Below are 7,418 nucleotides of genomic sequence, written 5' to 3'. Positions count from 1 at the left end.
CAAGGATCTGGCCTCCTTTTAGGGTTGTGGGATGCCTAAGCCTTGATGAAGCAATGAGGTGACATGAACTCATCTGCAATTTCAGTTTTGGTGAGTTTGGGTTGGGGAGCTTTGTGGGACTTCTACCAGAGAGAAGATGGTGGCTTGAATGTGGTGGCAGGATGAGGAGGTGGAAGAAAGGTTGGATTCCATTCCATCCCCTCAAGGTCATGCCTGAACTACAGCCTGAGTGGTCTTTGCTAGACACAAACTCACCCTACTGCTTCTCTACCTGAACTTGTTCAGGGATTCCCCCATTGCCTCTAGACTGTGTAAGCTCCTTGAATTTTTAGACTTTTTCTGAACTGACACCAGCTTACCTCTCTAGGTGTTCTTTTACCTTCTCCCACCAACCTTATTCTTGAGCCTTACTGAACTGACTTGATGTTCATTGACTGTCCCATACACTCTCATGTGCAAGTTCCCTCTTTCTTGAAGTACACCTGCATGCATTTCTGTGCTTCAGGCCTTGACTTATTAATAACCTCCCTGCCTTGACTTTCAAGATGGGGCTGGTGGCCCTTCTGCTGTGTTCCCATAGTGCCGTGCCCTTACTCCATAGTGGTACCTTGTTAGCTTCCTCAGCTGTCTTTTGTAATAGAGAGTCTCCATTTGCGTCACCAGCACAGGGCAAAAGGCTTCAATGTAATTGTGGGGTCAGTACTGAATGACTGGTGAATAAATGAATGAACCACAGCCATTTCAAAGACGTGGTCTAATTATTAAACATGAGTCTCAGATTTGAGTAAGAGTGTTCTGTCAATTTGCAAGGATCCAAAAACTCAAGACCTAAGAAAAGACAAGCTAAGTTTAGAATAGATCCATTTCCAATTCATTTGCAATTAAACTGCAAATGTTTCTGAAGTTCAATATTATTCTAGAGTGCTGATCTCTATTGTGGTTTGAAATATTCGGCATAAAGTTTCTGACATCAGATCATTTAGCGATTTTTAATGATTAAAGAAGTTAAAACATCTAGACAAACATGGCTTTTATATTAAAGCAAAGAGGATTTAAAACTGTATGGTGTTTGGACATATTCTACTCCTGACAGATTTCAGAAGTCTTTTTCTTTAATTAAATTAAATTAAAACAAAACATAAAGAGTAATAGTTTAATTTACGAGGTATGGGGTGTAACGGTGGGGTGTTTGGCCCAGTCAGGATGCAGTTAAGACTCCTGTGTCCTGCCTGTGTCCCAGGTTAGAGATCCTGGGTTTGCTACTTGGTTCCACTTCTGACTCCAGCTTCCTTTCAGTGTAGACCTGTGGAGGAAACAGTGATGGTTCAAGTAGGTTGGGTCCATGCAGCCTACAGGGAAGATCTGGACTCCCATGAGTTCCTGGCTCCTGGCTTTAGTCCCATCCAGGGGTGACTGCAGTCATTTGGAGAGTAAACCAGGATATGGGAGTTCAATCTAAAAAAATGTAACATTACAAGGTAAGAGGAATTGGGGCAGAAAGATTATGATTAGGTTAGCCATCATTTTGGGAACACACCCAGGTGCCTTAAAGTTTCTGAATGATTTACAACATTTTTGGTTCTTAGATTTCATTTGAAATAACAATTGGATCCTTTTATGCAAAATGTCTGAATTAGTGCCATTAGACAGGTTTGGGTGATGTTCTTTTCAGTTTCTCTCCTAATTCCCTGAGTTTCCATGGCAGGGATGTGCCTGGTTCCCTGGGTACAGCAGGGAGCAATGGCTGCTCGGTCACCTCCTGAACCTTGGAGTCATTCTTGACTTTCCTTTTTTCACAGTCCATGTCTAATCCATTAAGAATTCTATTTGCTCTAACATCAGTGCATCCAGCAAAACCTGGCCACTTGTTGCAACCTTTAGCACCACATTGGGGTCCATGTCACCTTAATCTCTCACCTGGATTATGGTGATCACCTCCTATCTGTGCACCTTGCTTCAACTCTTGCTACCCATCTCCTCATGGCCTGTTCTCAACACAGCACTTAGAAAAGTCTTTCTAAACAAAACTCGGGTCAGATCATATTACTCTTTAGTGCCAAACTTCCAGGTGATCCACATCTCACTCAGAGTAAAGCTACAGGCCTCATGAATGGTGTGTGTTAATCATCCCCAAGGCTTCCTATGATCCTGACCTGATCTTCATGCCTTGGGAATCCCTTCCAATGTCTTACCTGGAATCAGCTATGACTCCCACAGTTAGGTCATGCAAGGCATTGCGGCTCCTGCCACAGTCTCCTGCATTACTTTCCCTGATGAAAGGCAGCCATTGAGCACAACTCCTGAGCTGCTCTCTGGGGAGACCACGTAGAGAGGAACTGAGGGTCTCGGGCACAGCCCACCCTGACCTGCCAGCTGTGAGGGGCCTCCTCCAGCCCTGTCTGGTCTTCAGTCCCATTGACATCTCACTGAGCCTCCTGGGAAACTCCAAACCAGAACTGCCCAGCAGTGCTCCTCCCAAATTCCTCACACACAGAAACTGGGGGTGGGTAAGTAGCTCTTGTTTTTTAAGCCAGCACAGTTTGGGGTGACTTGCTAAGCAGCCAGAGGTACCTACCACATTTTCCCGTGTGGTCCTCTCTGGCCTCATCTCTGTCTCTTCCGCCCGCTTGCTCACTTGGCTTCAGCCACAGGGGCCTGCCCCATCTCTCTGCCCCCTCTTCTTGGTCTGATTGTCCCCGCAGGTGTCCCTGTAGCTTACTCCTCCGTTTCCTCCAGGTCTCCCCTTCCGTGGCCCATAGCCCTGCATAGTTCTTCTTTTTCCCTTTGGCCCGGTTTCTCCCCGGTGCCTAGCATCTTCTGACAAGCTGTGTATTTACTCAGTTATTTGCTTACCGTCTGTCCTAGCAGATAAAATCCATGAGTCAGGGGCTTTTCATAGTTCATTCAGAGTTGAATCCCCGGGACTCATAGTATCTGTTAATCAGAGACAGTCAATAAATATTTATCAGAGCTATCAAGGGTAGGCACGAATGAGGGAATAAATGAGGGAAATGTTACTCGTCAGAAGGGCTGTAGAAAATTCTTATAGCTAATAAGCATTTTTTAACTTCCTCCCCATCCTGCCAGTATTTTTTAGTATTCTGGGATCGCTTGTCAATTTCTTTCACTTGTCTATTTAAGGCAAGAAATATGAGGGGCTTCAAAGAGTTCCTGAAAAGTTGAGTGAAATTTTAAGTGTATTGTGGTATAGACATTTTTTGAGATCCATACATTTTTTTATAATATGCATTTTCCACAAAACATTTTGAAGAATCCTCATACCAGCATATTACCATAATTATAACGATATTCCAAGGGTTGTTATCCTCAAATTGCTGCTTGCAAAAAATGTTCTGTGGCTAAAGGACCTTGGGAGACATTTTGCATTATGTCCTGCTCCCAAGGATCCAGTGGCCCATTAAAAAAAAAATTACTTGACTTTGTTTAACTCCTATTCCCCAAATTTCCTTGCCTAAAACAGATTTTCTTCTTACAACTTCTGCAGCACTCACTGAATGTTTCCCACATGTCCACTCTGTGCCTATCACATCCTCTCGACAGCCCTGAAAGAGAACTATCACTGTTGTCAGCATTGTCAGCCCCACTTCAGAGATGGTGAGACTGAGGCCCAGAGGGACGAAAGAAAGCGCTCAAGGTCGCAGAGTCGGTGAAGTGCCAGGGACAGAACCCACAGCCACACGTCGTCGTGACCACCGCTGTGGACGGGAAGCCTGAGCTCCTGATGGGCCGACGGACACTCCTTTGAAAGCCTACGCTTTTTCACTCGCACTGACAGCAATCATAAACCATTTCATTTTCAGAAAAACAGATCTTGGGATGTTTTATTTGAACCACTTCCCTGTTGAACCTGTTTCCATAGGCCATGATCACCGATAAGAACTTAATTTACCCTATTTCTAAACTTACCTGTGGTTTCACAGGAGGAGCGGCTGCAGCTGGGAGAATCTGATCGGGTGGTAGAGGTGCACACAGCAGCAGAGTAGGGAGGATGGCTCCAGGCTCTGGGCCCAGAGTTCAGGTAGACTGGTGTTCTCCAAGAGAGGTTTGCAGACTAGTGGCAGCCGCATTGCTTGGGAACAGCTTGAAAGAAATGCAAACTCCTGGGCGTGGGAGGGGGCAGGGACCAGAGCAGTAAGTGGTTTCAGGGCTCTCCAAGTGACTGTGGTGCACTCTCAAGTTGGTGGCCTTGTTCGGTGCATCTGGGTATAATTAGCTCTTTCATATGAACCTTGCAGAGTCAAGGTCAGCATTCTCTCACCGAGAGAGCGTTTGCACCTGACCACATGTGCTGGCGAATTGCATATGAACTCCAATGCATTTTCTTTTCTTTTTTTTTATTATTATTTTTGACAGGTAGAGTGGACAGTGAGAGAGAGAGACAGAGAGAAAGGTCTTCCTTTTGCCATTGGTTCACCCTCCAATGGCCGCCACGGCCGGCACCCTGCGGCCGGCGCATCGCGCTGATCCGCTGATCCGATGGCAGGAGCCAGGTGCTTCTCCTGGTCTCCCATGGGGTGCAGGGCCCAAGCACTTGGGCCATCCTCCACTGCACTCCCTGGCCACAGCAAAGAGCTGGCCTGGAAGAGGGGCAACCGGGACAGAATCCGGCGCCCCGACCGGGACTAAAACCCGGTGTGCCGGCGCCGCAAGGCGGAGGATTAGCCTAGTGAGCCACGGCGCCAGCCCCCAATACATTTTCATAGCATATTTTCATCACACATCAAGTCTTCTTCCCTTAAATAATCTTCTCATGTAGCAAAATGAAAAGAAACACTTCGAAATTCCTGTGGCTTTTAACCAGAATCATTTACAGTGATGGAGGGCCTTCTTTAGCACCCAATAGGAATGCATTTAATTCTGATTCAACTTTATTACAGTTCATAAGCGAGTTATGTTTCCCCTGTCTGGCAAAGGATAATAGCCTTTTAATAATTTGCTTTCCTGCATTGTAAAACACTCGAAAGAATAAGCACAATAAAAACTATGGGGGTGTGGCAGAGTAGACCTGGCCAGCCAGGGGTGAGGTAACTGCGACATCTCTTCCCATCCATGCCTCCCCTGCTGTCCAAATGGCAGCCTGGAATTGCCAGGAGAGGGTAACACCCTGGGAAATGGCAAGTGCCATAAGTCAGGACTCCTTCTGCTTAAAATTTCAAGGACAGGCTGGCGCTGGCGCCATGGCTTACTAGGCTAATCCTCCGCCTGCGGCGCTGACACACTGGGTTCTAGTCCTGGTCGGGAACCAACAGAAGGAAGACCTTTCTCTCTGTCTCTCTCTCTCACAGTCCACTCTGCCTGTCAAAAAGAGGAAAAAAAAATCAAGAACAAACTATTATACCTTTGCCAGTGTAAAAGCATGTTCACTGAAGCATTATTTGTGAATGTGGAAAATTGGAGGAAAAGTGATTATCTCTAGGGGAGCAGTGAGCTCGAATACTATGCAGCTATTTAAAATGAATTAGGTATATCATCGAAAGACATCATTGTTGAGTGAGAAAAAGTTGCAGAATAACACACGTTGTATGGTTCTATTTTTGTAGAAAGTAAATCAATTTGTGCATATATGCTTATATAACATGTATGTAGATACATGTTATGTATGTTTGTGTTCATGTATATATATTTGTGTTCTATATTCCAGAAAAAAGTGTTTGGAAATTCATCACCTATTTCACTTGTGTGGTTATTCTATTACATGGGGATTAGAGAGGAAGAATAACAAGAGTCTTTAGCTATTTTATAAACTTCTGTAACAGTTGGATTAAAGATATGCACATATGGCGGCCAGCGTCATAGCACAGAAGATCAAGCTGCTGCCTGAAATGTCAGCATCCCAAATGCATGGCAGTTTGAGTGCCGGCTGCTCCACTTCCCATCCAGCTCCCTGCTAATATGCCTGGGAAAGCAGCAGCAGCAGATGGCCCAAGTGCTTGGACCCCTGACACCCACATGGGAGACTGTGTGGAATTCTTGGCTTCTGGCTTCTACCTGGCCCAGTACCAGCCATTGTAGACATTTGGAGGGTGACCCAGTTGATGGACGATCTGTGTGTGTGTGTGTGTGTGTGTGTCCATTTCTGTAACTCTGCCTTTCAAATAAATAAAAATAAATATTTAAAAAATATATGCATATATGACCTTTGTAATGAAGAATTTTAATTTTTGTGTGATTAATTTTAAATTCCACTGTTTTGATGGAGTACTTATTGTTTATAAATGCTTATCTGCCTCACTGGACAGTGAATTGCTCAAGGATGGGAGTCTTTATTTTGCTTTTCTCTCTGCTTCCCACAGCATCTGGGTATACAAAAGGAATCCAATAGATGCAAGCTGCTAAATGGAAGAATAAACAAAACTTTCATGTTTGCAATGAAGTTGTTTGGTTAGCTCCTCACAGCTCATTTGCAGAATAAGCAGTCTTTACACAGTGCAGGACCAGCTTGGGATCTATGAGTCAGAAAGACACAGCCCAGTGAAGAAGGGGGATGGTGGGATTTCACTGGAGCAGCCCCGAATGAAAGGCCCTGGCCATGCTACAGTGGACAAAAGGCAACTCGAGCGAACTCCTAAAGAGCGGTGAGAGAAGACACTGTTAGGTAATGAAATGTCAGGCAGTGAGGGACCCGGAGGCAGGAGGAGAGGCTGAACACAGCTGTGGGCACCACAGACGTGAGGTGGGGAGTGTGTGGACTAGGCTGGCACAGCAACCACCTCCTCCTTTTGTAATTACAGGGAGAAAGGTAAAGTGTTGAGAACATTTGAAGGGAAGAAATAAAAGACTCTGGGGGTTGAATAAGCAGAGAGAAGAAAAAGAAAACAAATAACAATGATGAAATTTTTGGCCTGGCCATCCAAACACGGCCAGGAAATGCAGCAGTTGGAAGGAGAACCCATCCTGGCTGGTGATACAGTGAGTTATGCTGGGACGCATAGAACTGGAAATGCATGGGGCATGGAGGTGCCTCAATCTGGAAATGATTAAAAATAACAATTAGACCTTGCGGCGCCGGCACACCGGGTTCTAGTCCCGGTCGGGGCGCCGGATTCTGTCCCGGTTGCCCCTCTTCCAGGCCAGCTCTCTGCTATGGCCAGGGAGTGCAGTGGAGGATGGCCCAGGTGCTTGGGCCCTGCACCCCATGGGAGACCAGGAAAAGCACCTGGCTCCTGGCTCCTGCCATCGGATCAGCGCGGTGCGCCGGCTGCAGCGGCGGCCATTGGAGGGTGAACCAATGGCAAAGGAAGACCTTTCTCTCTGTCTCTCTCTCTCACTGTCCACTCTGCCTGTCAAAAAAAAAAAATAATAATAACAATTAGAGATATACAGAAGGAATCAACACAGGCAGGGGATTTTTTTAATTAAGAACTTTTTAAATTTGAGAGCGAGAGAGAGAGAGAGAA

At 45.7% G+C, this 7,418-nt stretch overlaps 1 long non-coding RNA gene across 1 annotated transcript; it reads right to left on the bottom strand.

Moving 5' to 3' along the window:
- Positions 1–968: 968 nt before the first annotated feature.
- On the bottom strand, positions 969–4,844 carry LOC149121749 (uncharacterized). The gene is made up of 3 exons (XR_016223220.1): positions 3,928–4,844; positions 2,854–2,934; positions 969–1,303 (listed from the first exon to the last, which is right to left on the bottom strand). It is a non-coding gene; the product is annotated as an uncharacterized LOC149121749 (long non-coding RNA).
- Positions 4,845–7,418: the final 2,574 nt, after the last annotated feature.

The sequence above is a fragment of the Oryctolagus cuniculus genome, chromosome 16 (assembly GCF_051225735.1).
Source record: "Oryctolagus cuniculus isolate XC-2025 breed Fujian yellow rabbit chromosome 16, ASM5122573v1, whole genome shotgun sequence".
Taxonomy (NCBI): Eukaryota; Metazoa; Chordata; class Mammalia; order Lagomorpha; family Leporidae; genus Oryctolagus; species Oryctolagus cuniculus.
This window is presented reverse-complemented; position numbering and strand designations above follow the sequence as displayed.